Source organism: Marmota monax, unplaced genomic scaffold, assembly GCF_021218885.2.
Source record: "Marmota monax isolate L192 unplaced genomic scaffold, Marmota_monax_Labrador192_F-V1.1 WCK01_AAM20220418_F8-fsc00040, whole genome shotgun sequence".
Taxonomy (NCBI): domain Eukaryota; kingdom Metazoa; phylum Chordata; class Mammalia; order Rodentia; family Sciuridae; genus Marmota; species Marmota monax.
In genome coordinates, this window is record NW_026692782.1 from 13,628,520 (window position 1) to 13,643,976 (window position 15,457).

Consider the following 15,457-nt stretch of genomic DNA (forward strand, 5'->3'; position numbering starts at 1 on the left):
ACTGACCTGCATCCACGAGGAGCTGTGGAGAGAACAGTTAGTTCACTGTGGTCTGCCTCTAACTGAGGCTGCTGTGGAAAATGGCAATCTCGAGTAGATTGAGAGGTGATTCACATGGGAGTGGGAGTGTGTGTGTGCGTGTGTGTGTGTGTATGTGAGATGCATAGTGTATGCAGCTGGCCTACACACAGTTCTGTATAAACACCCAATGGGAGCAAGCCCACCAAGGTGATTCCCAGCAGGGGCTGCAGCACACACGAGTCAGGTTCCTCGATGAAAAGCTCTAAGCAGAAGGAAGGGAGGGAGCTCCGGTGACACTTGAGTGACTAGAAAACGGAAGGCAAAGCGGTGACTTGCTCCAGACCGAAGGGAACAGGATGAGTCTCAGAGAGCAATTTGCTGAAGATGATCTTTCCCTCCCTCGATACAAACTTGAAGCCTAACGTAGAAGCAGATGCTTTATCCTAAGTTAAACGTGCGTCTGGAGAACTTCCCACTCCATTGTACAAGGGATCCGGTAGCCACCAAGTCAGAGATAATGGAAACCCTGTACATCTGCAGATAAATGGCTTAGATTGGGGAGCAGAGGGGACCTGCAGCCATGAATGGCCCCAGGCGACTGTCAAGGTTAGGAGGTTCGTCTCTGGCTGCCCTTGTCCCTGCCTTTATCAGAGTTCCCTTCATTTGCTGCCCAGCTTGTTCCTGCTCTCAGCCTGTTCCTACGGCCACCCTTGTGTTTAATTTCTGGTTTTGTGTGTTAAAAGTGGACATTTTCCTGTCCGTGCATTCAGGAGGAAGTGCACCAATGCCTGCAATTTACTCTGAAATGCGTCAAACAAAACAAGATTCCTGGGGGGAGACTGGACAGTGTGGGAAAAAGCCAGACCAGCAACGTGTTCGTGGTGGTTTCTGGGGCGGGCGACGGGCGCGCACACTTGGCCCTGGGCATGGAGCCTTTTATAACAAGAAGCTGAAAGAACGGTGGGCATGTGGCTCAGCGCCAGCCAGCGGAAACCTCCTCACTTTTGCTCCCTTTTGACATGGATCTTGCAGTCTTTGGCAGCCTGGCTGCCCTTGGTAGTGACAAGATGTTATGGGCTCATTTTATATATTTCCTGTCCTGACCTAGAAATAGATTAATACAATGGAAAACGGGATTCCAAGACAACAATCTTGATGCCAGGAGATACTCATTGGGACTAGTCTGGTCATGTTTTATGACCTTTTACAGGACAGAGCAAAGATAGAGATAGGTAGAGACAGGCAGAGGCAGAAACATTGTTGAGAGCCACAGCCCAAGGGGCCCCAGCAAACTTCCAGCTGCCAGCAAACTTCCAGCTGCCGGCTGATGATTGGCTCACAGCGGCCCCAGCAACATCTAGCTGATTGGCTCCTCGGCCCCAGCAACATCTAGCTGATTGGCTCCTCTGCGGTGATGCTCATTGAACTGTTTCCCTGCCCTTACAGACCACGGAGCTGCTCATTGGGGGACTTTTTTGGCTCTGCCCACGTGACCCAGCCAATCGGCCTCAAGAGCAGGAGGATTGTGGGAGGTGGAGAGAAGCTTGTGGGGGAGAGAGAGGCTTGTGGAAAGCCGGTGGTGGCAGTTGAGGCTCTGAGGGTTTTTTTCTGAGAGGCTGTTTTGTTTGGCGTGTGTGGTTCTAAAAATAAAGTTAGTTTCTTTTGATAAGTGGCTCCTGATTGTGCCCAGCCAGGCTGCGGCAAAACATGGCGGCAAAAAGGTAGAAATAATGTTTAGGGAAAAGTGCTCTATCCCTCCAGACTAATATTGCTTTTTCAAATTTATACTTCAGGTATTTTCCTTACCCTTTCCTACCTTGCTTCTGTATTTTCCTTCTCCCACAGAAACAGTCTTGGTTCTCAAGGCACAAAAGATGACAGAATTCGAGAACCCCTTTGTTCTATCCCAGCTGATACAAACCAGTTTCAGGAAAAATGATGCTAACACAATGAATTCTGGTCGCCAAAACCAATTAAAAGTTTTGCAGATGCCCTTCCCATTATCCCCCCATTTTTTTAACATTGTACTTGACCAGCCTCACCAGAGCAGACCTCTTTATTTCAACCCCATGTACGCTTAGTTCTTTCTAAAGGTGTCGATAAGTTGTGTGCTCATCACCTGTCTTAATGTTGATGTCTCCCTAGTCCTTTTATCTGGAACATTCTCTAGTAGATTTTTTAGGGAAAAGTTCATGGAGACAACATCTCTTTGTTTCTCATCTGTTAATTACAGATGGTGCTCTTCATAATTGAAGGTTAGTCTTGCTGGATATGGAATCCTTAGCTCCCATTTTTTATTCCTTGAATGAATGTATTCTGGCTTAAGACTGAAAAGCCTAGCAATAATCTAATTTTCCCCTTAATTATCACATATCCTTCTGCCTAAATCTCCAAAGGATTTTGTTGTTGTTGTTGTTGTTTTCCTTTAAAGGGCTGTAATCTTACTAGAGTCCGTCTTGGTGTCGGTCATTCCCCATCTGTTTTGAAATATGTGACCTTTCTTTCAGGGGTGACACGAATAAAAACCCAGTGGATTGAGGTCCCTAAAGGTGTTTTCAAAATCAGGGACTTATGATGGCATTTGAAAATAAATGTTTTACCTTTGAAAAAAATCAGAAAAGCAGATCTTAAAGGGAAACAGTTAAGTATTTTATTCTCATTTTTTATATGAACCCTAAGCAACCGAATAGTAGGTGAAGGAAAGATTTATTCATAAAAGTATTTCCAGCTCATAAATGGAAGAAGTTTGAAGTAGAACATCACCATTTTGCATGTGAGGAGGCTTATTATGGATTTTACCTGAATCTTTTGGTTGCCCTTGAGGATGACTGCATATAATTTAATAAGTGTCGTCACCGGCTGTCTTGAGTGATTTGTTATTGATGTGAGTGAGGCCAGACAAGATGATTGTGGATGATAGAATATATTAGCTTCCTTGGTGGAGGCTGTGCTGTCCAAAATAACCTTCCAATCTTTCTGAAATCCCATGCAGAGGGCATTTGAACTTAGAGATGGTCCCACAAAGGCAGGGCTCCATCATGTCAAACAAGCATCTTGAATTCGGATTTCCTACAATGGTGTCAAGATGAACAGACAAAAGAAACAAAAATGGCATAAACATTTTTTAAAAAATCAAGCACACTGTGGATGATGAGGGCTAGAATTTCCAAGCTACTATGTGCAGCTCTGGGCTAATCTCCTTTGATTCTCCTAACAAAACTTGGAGGCATATACAGTAATTTTCCCAATTTAAAAATCAATTGTGAATTTCTCCTGCATTATGACCTGTCCTTGAGACTTTCACACTTTCTAGAGGATGACAATTTATTGATAGAGTTATACTGAGAATCAGAGGAGTTTAGACACGTTTTCCATGTTACACGAGCAACAGACTTGGCAATAAGGGAAACAGGTAGGTGTAGAGGAATCACCTTCCACTTCCACCATGTCTGATGGGTGTCAGGGGGCAGTTCACAATTCTCCTTCCTGAGAAACACCTGAGTGTCACAGAGAGGACGGGGAGATCCCCACCTGCCTCCCCCCTCCAGATTGAAGAGAGATGAGGAAAACGAATCAACTCATAGAATCAACTCCCTTGGAAATAAGGTGGACCCAGAAACAGTCTCAACACCCCGGAGGAGAAGACTGTTGGCAACAGGGAGTTGACTGCGGGCATTGCCTGTGGCCCAGGTCCTCCAGCAAAACCCACCCCCTCGTCCTTAAGAGAAGCTACCGCTCTCCAGCAAAGGGTAGCACAGCACAAATAATAACAATGTCCAAAAGCTCTGGAACCCAAAGAGAAGCCAACCTGATTAGAACAGATACCAGAAAAGAATGCACCTTTTCTCATGTAAAGATGAAGAGGTGAAGGACAGTGAAGCCTGAGAAATAAAGAAACCTGGGAGGTAAAGAGGAAGACCCAGCCGAGAGGCAGAGAACACCTCGGTGTGCCTCCAGGGAGCAAACCAGGACCCGAGGAAAAGCAGAGAGGAAAGATGATGGGCCCCCGGGAGACCAGTGAACCCGAGAAGCCCTATACAGAAGGGGAAGCAGGCGGCACTGAGAGCAGCAAAGACCAGAATCTGTTTTCTGCTGTAGATGACAAATGTGAGAAATTCTACCAAGAGCAGAGGAAGAAAGATGTGTTTTAGAAGCCATCGGAAAGAAGACAGGTGGGAGGAACGGCCTGTAATTTCAAATAGGGTCCTCAGCGTTTCACTAGAGACGAGAATCCACATTACAGAACAAAAAGCAGCTGTGAAAGAAACGTTTTTGTGTGCTGAAGACCTGTACCTGCCAAGTAATGGGACAACATTAAGAAAAGAACGTTGACGTTTAGATTCACCTCGGTGACCTTTTTTTTTTTTCCACTTCAAGGATAAAGAAAAAAATAATGGTACAAACACCATCATCCAAGCAGCTAGAGAAAAAAAATAAGGCAGGCCTCTCATTTTCCTCTAATTGCCAAAGTGCAGGTTACTAATGTCTTTAGGGCTGTGGGTGAAAAATAATACCATGACCCAGGAATTGGAACGCCAGCCACTTTGTCCTTTAGACATAAAAGCATCGGAAGAGCACCGTCTACGCAAGGACTCGGGAAATCACCTCCAAATATGATTTTTCCGGAAAGAGAAAAAAGAACAATCCACAAAAGAATGGAGAAAACTCAACATAAATAACTAAAGCCCAGGAAATATAGACTATCATGAGGACTGACAGTGAGCACTAGAAACGGCAAAATGTAGAATTAAATTAAAAACATATGAATGAGTTTCATTGTGTGTACCATCAAAAGTATTTGAAGCAAATATTTGACCTTGTGTGACACTGTTTTTAAAAGTATTTTTAAAGTAATAATAAGAAATCAATCAAAATTCCCAAATTTTTCTGACATGAACAAAATGAGAGGGGGAAAAAAGGAGGTAGTAAAAGCTTATTGACTTTTATAATCCAAAAAAAAAAATTCTTCTATTAATATAGCTTATATTATTCTTCACAAAAAGTAACTACAAAATAGATACAGCTATTTATGAAACAGCTCTTTGAAATTTAAAATTCAGTACCTAAAATAGAAAACTCGATATTAAGACTGGAAAATATCTTATCTTAGTCCATTTATGTTGCTATCATTGAATACCACAGGCTGGATAATTTATAAAGAATAGAGGTTTATTTAGCTCATGACTCTGGAGACTGGGAAGTTCAAGAGCATAGTGCTTGGCTCCCGGTGAGGGTCTCCTTGCCACATGATAACATGGCAGAGAGCATCACATGGTGAGAAGGAGCAAGTGTGCCAGAGAGCTCACTCTAGTAACTACGGCATTCCTGGGGTATACATAGCATATTAGTCCATAGACGCACCCCTCCATTCCCAAGGGCAAAGCCCTCCTGGACCACTCCTCTCGGAAAGGTCTTCTGCATTCAGCCCAAAGGAAGAATCAAGAAGATCCACGGAACCCAGAGTGGAGACACACAGATGTAGAAGGTGAGAGAAGCGTTAAGGGACACAGAGGCCAAACTTCTAGGAAGGCAACACGTATCTGAAGAGACAGAGAAGAGGTAGGAATTGAATTTCCTGGTTCTGAAGAAAGACATGAAACTGAGAAAGACAGAAAAGAAGACCTTGAGAACTTCAGAGGAGACCTGAGAACCGCAGAGCTGAACCAATTATTCTAAAGCTGAGAGAGAAAAGAAGTTTACCTACAAAGAATGGCAAATCCAGCTAAATTTAAGTCGAACCGCCAGGCAACCAGGGGGCGATGCTCACATCAGGCTGGAAAAAAAAGCCTGTTGAATTTAATGTATTCTATATGCCCTACAAATCAAGAAACTGAACAGGAGAGTCTTTTCAAAAATTAAGTAACTAAAACACGGCATGATGGTGAAATGGGAGGAAATATCCATGACCGTGGCACTGGAATCATTTAAAGATTTCATATATTGTATGTTGGCTTTAAACTTTTAGAACCAAGTATAGATAAAATGCAGAGGTACTCACTGGGACTTGTTATGGACTGAATTGTGCCCTGCCCGTCCCCCCACCCCAATTCATGTTAAATCCCCAACCCCCTGGGACCTCCGAACGTGACTGCACTTGGACATCAGGTCTTTTAAAAGGTAGCTAAGTTAAAATGAGGCTTTCAGGCAGATCCTCCACCAATCTGGCTGACATCCATGTAAAAAGAGTAAAGTTGGACACATAACAGAGACACCAGGGATATGGGTGCTCAGAAAAATAGTCCCTAGGAAAAGGCAGTCATCTGCTAGCCACCAAGGGACACACCCAAGATGTCCAGCACATGCAACAAACAAGGGCACAGTGGAGGGATTCAAGGTGACGCATGTTCTCAAGGGAGACAGATGTGGAATGATCAAGCAGCCAGATTTCTATGTAGAAAGGGGCTTGCAATTTTAAATAAAGGTGCTCAGGTATGGCTCATTGAGAATGTATTGAAGCAAATATTTGAAAAGATGGTATTTAGGACCAAAATATTCCGAGGAGCTGGGCGTGGCAGTGCATGCCTGTAATCACAGCAGCTTGGGAGGCTGAGGTAGGAGGATCACAAGTTCAAAGACAGCCTTAACAACTTAGCAAGCCCCTAAGCAACTCAGCAAGATAACAAAATAAAAATAATAAATGAATCTCAAATAAAAAATAAAAAGCCTGGTGATGTGGCTCAGTGGTTAAGCACCCCTGGGTTCAATTCCCCAGTATCAAATAAATAAATAAATAAATATTCTGAAGAACAGAAACAGCCAGTGCAAATGTCCAGAGGCAAGAAATATATAGTACAGGGAATTCCAAAACTAGCAAAAACTGTCCTTCAACCTCAGCATGTTAGAGTTTCATTTTGTTCACTCAACAGGTGTTCAGGGAGTACCAGTGATGTGGCTGCTATTCTTCTAGGTGTGGAGGTCCCCAGATGTTATCACGAGAAATCAGGTGAGTTTCCTTGCAGACTACATTCTGGACAGACATCAAAGAGCCAAGTTATCAGGGAGGTCGTGATTTCAGAACAAGACACGTTCTGTAAGGACAAGAAAGTGAGGCCGCGTGAGAAAGGGAAGTGGGAAGGCAGAGGCTGATTCACATGGAGAGGCCCAAGGTGATTTTTTTAAATAAATGACACTGACCTGCCCCTAAATGAAGAGGCAACCAAAGGAAGACCTAAGGAAGAACATTCTAGACACATAAACATACAGATCTGGAGTGAACACTTTCAAATTACAAAAAAAGATTGGTTCCGGTCTTTTTAGTTTAAACCAGAAGAAATAATAGAAGTGGCTGTCATGAGAAGCTGCACTATTGAGAAGGAGCAGTGATGGAAGAAACATTTTCTTTTTTTTTTTTTACTGTTTTTCATGACTCTATTTGATGAAAACAAAAACTCCTGGAATATTTTAACCTGAATAACACCATCAAAACATGCAAAGCAAAAACAAGGTAGAATTAAACAGTACCAGGGCATTGGGAGTCTTTCCCACCTCTCTGTCCTTAAATTGAATTAGGAGGTGCCCTTATGAGAAAATAAGCCCTTCATTGTCTCTCAACAGGTGTTCCCGACATAGAAACATAGTCAAGTTATTTGATTATTTATGTTGAGAAAATAAAAATGATATGATTCCCTAGCCTTGAATCATAGAATTTTGAAACATTCGTAAGCTTATATAATTTTCGACGCATCAATTTCTAAATCCTATTGAATGGCCCACATAATATTTTCTAATGATTGTACGTGAGGACACAAGGATTATTCATGGTGACACGGAAACTATTAAGTTCCATGAATTCTTTTCTCAACTAAGTGGTTTGGAGTTGGGTGTCTGTCTCTTGCCAACTCATTGTGCTATTCCTCTCTCTCCACTCAAACATCCTCCGCCCTCCGCGCCCTTCCTTCCAGTAGCCTCACACTTCATACCAACCAGGCTGACCTGCTCAGCCTCCAGCCCTTCATCGCCTCTCACCAGGTGTTTCCAACATAGAGACATAGTCAAGTTATTTGATTATTTAAAAGATCAAGGGATCCCTCTGAATGGTCGACAGGATTCTTCCTGAGTGAGACTCTTTGTCTGTTTGTTGGGTTTCGTTTGTTTTTTGGATTGGGTGGGGGTTTGTTTTGCTTGTTTGGTTTGGGTTTGATCTGGGTTGGGGTTGGGGTTATTTCCGGGGATGGAGGGGGTTCGTTATTAGCTCTGTTTTGTGGTGGGGCTGGGGATGGAACCCAGGCCCCTGGGCAAGCTCAGCAGGTGCTCTCCCACTGACCCACACACCCCAGGCCCACAGGGCCCTTTGGAGTCCGACTACCACCCAAATTCACTGCTGTGCTGCAGCCCCACCCAAAAGTTTTCCACGCTGTGCTGTTCCCCTCTACTGTGCCCTTGTCCCTGCTACTCTTTCAGGCTGAGATGTCCTTTTATCCCCTTGACACTGAGCCTCGTGGCATGAAGGAACCCAGGTTAGAAGAAATGTTCAGTCACTAAAGAGGGAAGAAAATCTGGAATCCATGATGCAGATATATGTCCCCAATGCTAACCAGGGACAAGCCCCACAGCCTCCTTGAGAGCTATCATTATTTAGACTCTGCATCATAAGCTACAAGAACAGAGAAGTCCATGAGATTGCTTTCCAGTGTCAGGAAATTGAGGGACACTCTTCGTGGTCATGCAAGAAAGCATCATGTGTGGGGAAGGTAGACATGGTGGGAAAGGTCTGGAGCAAGTGGCTAGGGACGAGGACGTGGGCTGGGAACCATATAAGGAACTAAGATAAGAGGGAGGGCAAGGAAGCTGGAGTGAGACAGGGAAGGCAGGGTTATGACAAGAGTTACCTTCATTTAAAGAAAAACTAGGCCAGTGATTGCTTCCGAGATCTGCACAGTAGGCCCACACCTCTGAAACGGAGAAAGAGCTTAAAAACAGAGACGTCGCCCAAGAGTCAAGGGCCTTGTTAGGCTGCTGTTCACATGACATAATGACCTCAGAACTAGGAAGTGCTCAAGTTTCATGTAACACATTCAGTTATGGGTTAATAATTAATGGAAAGATACTATCTGAATACACATCTTAAAAGGCAGCAGATGCTTTAAAAGGGTATTATTTTCTGCATGGAAGATAAAGTCTGACTTAAAAATTGATGTATTAAATGTCACCTTGAAAGAGTAAGGACAGATGCCCAGGCGAATAAATTCGGTCATGATCCAAACAATTGGCGACAGAAATGAACAGAGACCACAAACAAAAACCAGAATTGACGGGAGGGTGGGAGGGGGCACAGGCAACAGTAATTGACTGAAATGTAAAAATAATTCATTCCCAAGAACTTTTAAAAATAACATTGCTCCTAGAATAGAGGTAATTTGTGGTCATTAAAAGAAAAAAAAGCAAATTAACAAAGGTAGGAAATTAGAGTCACAAATAATCATGAGTCAACAATTATACCTATTAACATTTTGATAATTCTCTTCTTCCACACATATTTCTGTGCATATATATGCCCCAAAGTATATTATGTACTAAAATTAGAACTTGATAGTCTGATTTTCACATTAGAAAATGTCATGAACATTTCCTCTGCATTAATTATTTTTCTAAAGTGTGTATTGTGACTACAGTATTCAATTAAATTGATATAGCATGCATTGTTTAAACATTACCAATTCTTAGGCATTTAGAGTATCGACTGAGTCTTGCTATATTGTTCAGCGTCATAACAAATGTACTCCTAGCTAAGTTTTGCATATTTCCACAGTAATGTCACTAAGCCAATGTCTCTCAAGTCATACTGTGTATAATTAAATCCCCTGCACTACTCCTCCCCCTGAAAATGATTTTATAATCAAATAAACTCAAAGAACTTTTATTATAATCTTCCTGAGGTTTACAATGTATACTAGGACATTTAAAATTGTTCTGTCACTTAAAAGCTTTATTTAAGCCAGAATTTTGCAAGTTGTTTAAATCGTAGAAAGTTCTCCGTAGTCGTGTGCAACCACTGACATGTGTCAGAAACATATCTCCTGGAATTCCTAAGAAATAAAATGGCTAGGTCAAAGTGCAAGGAGCTTTCAAGGCTCATGATACGTATCACTAAAGAATCTTCTAAAATGGATGTTGGTGTAAAAGACCACCTCTTCCCCTAATGACAGCAATGAGGATTAGTGGTCTGCCTTTTCCAAGTTGATAGGTATCAAAGTGTAACGTTCAGATTCACATTTTCTGTTTATTAGTGAGTGAACCTTTGTCCCACATTTATTGAAGACGTATTTCTTTTTGTTTGTGTAAGCTGTTTATTCATGACTTTTGCCTATTTTTTCTATTATGGTGATCATCTTTCTCATTATTATAAAGAAAGATCTGAATCCCAGAGGCTCAGGAGGCTGAGGCAGGAGGATCATGAGTTCAAAGCCAGCCTCAGCAAAAGCAAGGCTCTAAGGAACTCATGAGACATTCTCTGTAAATAAAATAAAAAAATAGGGCTGGGGGAATGTAGTTCCATGCCTCTGAGTTCAATCCCCAATACCCACCCCCCAAAAAAGAAATATCTGCCTATAGATAATATTAATAACTTTTTATTATGTATTTCAAATATTGCTTCATATTGCTATCTTTCAATGCTTTTATGATGTTTTTCATTTTTAGTTATTTATTTTTCTGCAAAAAAAAAACTAGCGAAATTTTATGTGTAATTTCTGCCTTACTATCCTAGTTGAAGATTTTTCCCACTTAAAAATCACATAAACTTTAACTAGTGCAAACTAGAAATATTTCGGCAAGGAAATCAGGTGCAAGAGCAATATTCCCCAATCAATATATTACCTGTAAAAAGATCCTATTTACCATAAAAGAAGCAAACAGTGGAAGGCTTTTAGGAATAAAGCTTATATTCAAGAACTTTTTGGAAAAATGCTATAAAACTTTATAGAAGGAATAAAATGAGGCCAGAATGAGTGGAGAGACATGTGATGTTATTGGATAGAATGACTCAATATCATAAAGATATCAAACTTTCCAAGTTAATCTATAAAGTTAATTCAATTACAAGAAAAATCTCAAGAATTTTTAATAGAATTTGACAAGCTAATTCTAAAAGTACTATGGAAAAGTAAATGTGTAAGAACAGCCAAGATAATTATGAAAAAGGAGAACAAGATAAAATGATTCATCCTACCAAATAATAAGATGAATTATAATATTATGGAAATTAATTCATGAAACTAGACAAATAAATCCTTGACATAAAATAAAGAGCCCAGAAACAAGCTTATATATTTATGTACATTAGCATGTTATAAATGTGGCATTTCAAGTTCTAGAGAAGAATTAGCTATTAACTAAGTGTGTTGATACAAGTGATTATCTATTTAATGAAGGTAGGTCCCAACTCATATCTTTTGCACAAAACAAAAAACTGAAAGCATTAGAAAAGCAATATGTTTTCCAACTAAGATAGGAAAGGTCTTCTTAAACTAGAGACAACAGACAGGGTTTATCAATTAAAATTGCTAAATTTGGCCACATCAAAATCCAAATATGTCCAACAAACGACTTCATGAAAAAGACAAAAATTATATGTTATGATTTAAATACAAGGTGTTCCCCCAAGAGTTGATGTGTGAGACAAGGCAAGATGTTCAAGGGTGGACTGATTAGATTATGAAAGTCGTAACTTAGTGGATTAATTCACTGATATGGATTAATTTGGTGGTAAATGTGGGCAGAGTGTGGTTGGGTAAGTGGGCAGAAGGGCATAGCAGAGAAAAGCTACTCACGTCATAGCAGCTTGAAATCAGAGAGAGAGAGAAGAGCCAGGGGAATAAGATACAATCCCCCAGGATAATCCTCCCCCCCTGACCCACTCCTCCAGCCCCACCCCATCTGCCTACAGTTACCACCACCACAGCAACCCTTTCAAATCATTAACCCACCAAATAGATGAACCCACTGATCCAGTTATAGCTCTCGTAAGCCAATCGTTTCACCTCTGAGCATTAACACAAGAGCTTTTAGGGTGCACTTCATGCCCAAACCATAACAGTGGGGTTTGATCCACAGCCTCACTACCACTAGTGTTTACATCCTTATGAGATTTGGAAGAAAATAGCAAGGCACTGACAGGATTCCTTCTGCTTCCACTGTTTCTTCTGCAAAGCTCAGTTGTGGGAGAAACTCAGTTTTACTATAGTGTTGGTCACTAAGGTCCCAGTGTCAAGGCCCTGGACTCATGCATGTTGAGAGCCAGTCTGCAGGCCCCTTGAATGAATTATAGCAAACTCGGTGTGCTCAGGAGCCCATCATGGTAGAGATGGCTTCCCCTCTCTCCTGGAGACAGCAATGGCTTCCTTATCCTCCAGCTTGCTAACCTTTCTGGTACCCTGACCATGAAAGAGGCAGCAGCCACCTTACCCACTTTTTCAATGTTGTTCCTGGAACAATTTCTCCTGAAAGCCATCCCCCCAGCCCCTCCTGTGATTTTAAGAGTACCTCACCTACTAAGTGCCCTCAGGGTAAAAATGGCTATAGTGGTTTCTGTTATCTGCAAGAGAACTCAGCATTAAAAATAATTCGGCAGGAGGGAAGTTTCCAGGGAACAGATCAATAAGGATAGGAACCTGAAACTATCTCCTGCTTCTTGGGTGTGAAGGCTCTGAAGCCTGGGCTACAAACAGTGCCATTTTCTGAGCTTCTTGAAGTCAGGATGCAGGCAAACCAAATCAGATACCAGAGCGCAGTAAGACTGCTTCCCAGGACATTGGGATCGGAGGGGTGAGCTAACTATTTCTAATGTGCTGAGAAATGAGAGGTCCTGGGGTTGAAATTCTCTACTTAAGGCTCAGCGAGAAACCAGGCGCTTCCTGTGGTTCCTTTAACATAGACAACATTTAGCTCTATACATAGAGCTAAGGTCACGTTGGCTACATAACTAAAGCAAGTCTGTACCTGCAGTTGTGAGTAGCAGCACAGGGAGGATCACAGCCTCTGGGCTGTGAGAATGGAGACTGTTATGGGAAAGAGGACTGCTGAGACCTGAAGGCATGATGCTGGGAGACGGGTCCCCAAACCTGCAGCCCCAACCTCCTTGTCAGCAGGACTCAACCATCGCTCCTCTTTCTAATGAGAATGACCCTGACTTGCTTCCAGCAGCAAAATAATGTCACCTGAAAGACTTACCATTTCAGAAAATGACAATTCTGGTTATGCCTCAGCCCTACCACCCCTCAGTACTTCCTCCTCTGTTGTAAGAATTGATCTTAGTTTTCCTTAGGATCCTAATTACAAGGTCAAACCAGAAAGAAGAAGGCTGATTCACTAAAATAACTACAAATTTCTGCAAATTTGTGTTGGAAAACAATTCAAGGAACTCACGTGGGAATGGATTCTGCCTATTTGAGCTCAGGAACAGAGGAAGCACAATTTGCTTCAGGAATTTATCATCATGGATGACATGCAATGTTTTGGCTTTCATAGCTGAGAATAATTCTAGGTGTCTCATCACTTTCAATGGGACTGACTGTAATTAGTGACCCACACCAAATAAAGGTGAAGTACCAGAAGCTAGTTCAATATTTAGGAAGATAAGTGTAAACAATCAGCACACCCTCCACTAGCAACTCTCCCCAGTGAATATTCCTTCACCAAGACATTGAACAATATCCTGTTGAAGGAAAGGTAAGCCCAGGCCATCAGTGGAGATAGCAGATACTGCCATTGGCGTGGGATGCTTGACTTCAATGATGATAATGGGAACACAGCTGTAAGAGACAGCATTTCCTCATGAGGACAAAGTGGGAACCATTGTTATAGCCACCAAAATATCAGAAGGGTTAAACTAGTAATAAAAATATTTTTGACTCATAGGAATCTTTACAGATAGCTAATGAATTCAAAGACCTTGGAACTGAAATAGATACATACATGCATCCTCAAGGTCTTACTTGATCCATAAAACCAAAGGACCTTAGGTTAGTTGGTGAGAGGCCTGTCCTACTCATGGTAGGGAGTCATAGCCAAACCCTAATTGCTCCACCAGATTTGATTCACGAAGCACACCATCCTGAACAAAGATATCTTGGTACTGTTCTGGAGAGGCTCTAACACAGTTCACTGAGGCCAAGTCAACTAGCTCAACGACCTGAAGAACTAGGTTTAAGGAAAGCAGTTAATAGAGCAAGTGAAATAATATTTTTAATAAATGTAATGGACAGTTTCATATTTGAGAGAATAGGAAACCCATGAAAGTCACAGGAGATCTTGGAAATTTAAAATATGGTTTTCAAACTTTTAAAACTGCATAAATTTAAAAAAAGAAAAATTATATAATTGGACTGAACTACATAATGGACACAAGTAGAGAGTAAATGGGTCAGGTGATTGAACTGAGGACTACTCTCAGAAGAAAACAAAAATAGCCACTATAGATTAAATGTGAAGAAAAGATCAAATGACACAGAAGAGAGACCTGGAATTACCAGAGTTCATCTAAACAAAAGTCCAAAATAGAAAAATAGATATATTCGAAGAGATCAGACAATTAAATATCTACTACAAGAAAAATTCTCAGCACTGAAAAAGAAGACTCTTTATTTCAAAGAATGAGAAGTTAAAAAAAAAGACCCACACCTTATAATTAGATAAATAATAATAACATTTCAAGTCCCCAAAATAAAGGAAAAATTAAAACCTTTCCAAAGGTGGGAAAGACAAACAGATGAGTTAACCACTGAGAAACAAGAAACTTCATGAACTAATTGGCAGAATTGAATGCCAGAAAGCATGAAGGAATTGTGTCATTGCTTAAGGAAAACTCTGTGCTACTAGAATCTTAGCCTCAAACTAAGTCAAGTAGGAAAGAATAATAAGGGTTATTGCAGATTTCAGTAGACTCAAAAAGTTGATCACTTACTGACCATCCCTGAAATAAGTATGTAGGATACACTCCAGCAAAAACAAAAAACAGAAAGAATGAAAAGTAAGTCATTTAAAAAAGAAGAGAAGATATACTGGTCTGTTAAAAAGTAATAGCAAATAAACCAGTCAACTCTACAGTTAAGTCAAAATGATTTTGATGCAAAGCCATGACATAAATAATATCCTGAACAAACAATAATACTAATAATCCTGAGAATAGTTTAATCTGGTAGAAATAAATAAGAAAGGCCTGGAGAAGGAGAGATGGCCTTCAAGGAAAGCGAATGCTCAGAGCTTTCCCGAGTGTGGGGGTACACAAGGTCACTCCAGGAGAAGCCAGGCCTGAAGTTGAGTAGGGGATGCACCTGCTAAGGACCTTTGATATTGTATTTGTCCCTGGGGCCTTCGTGTCCATTTATAGTACCTGCAAATTATATTCTTATTGATCCCAGCCTTCGGCAAAACCTTTGGAAGCCATGGTTCTGGTCTCAGTGATAATCCGGGGAGTTGGTACCACATTATGCCCTCTGCA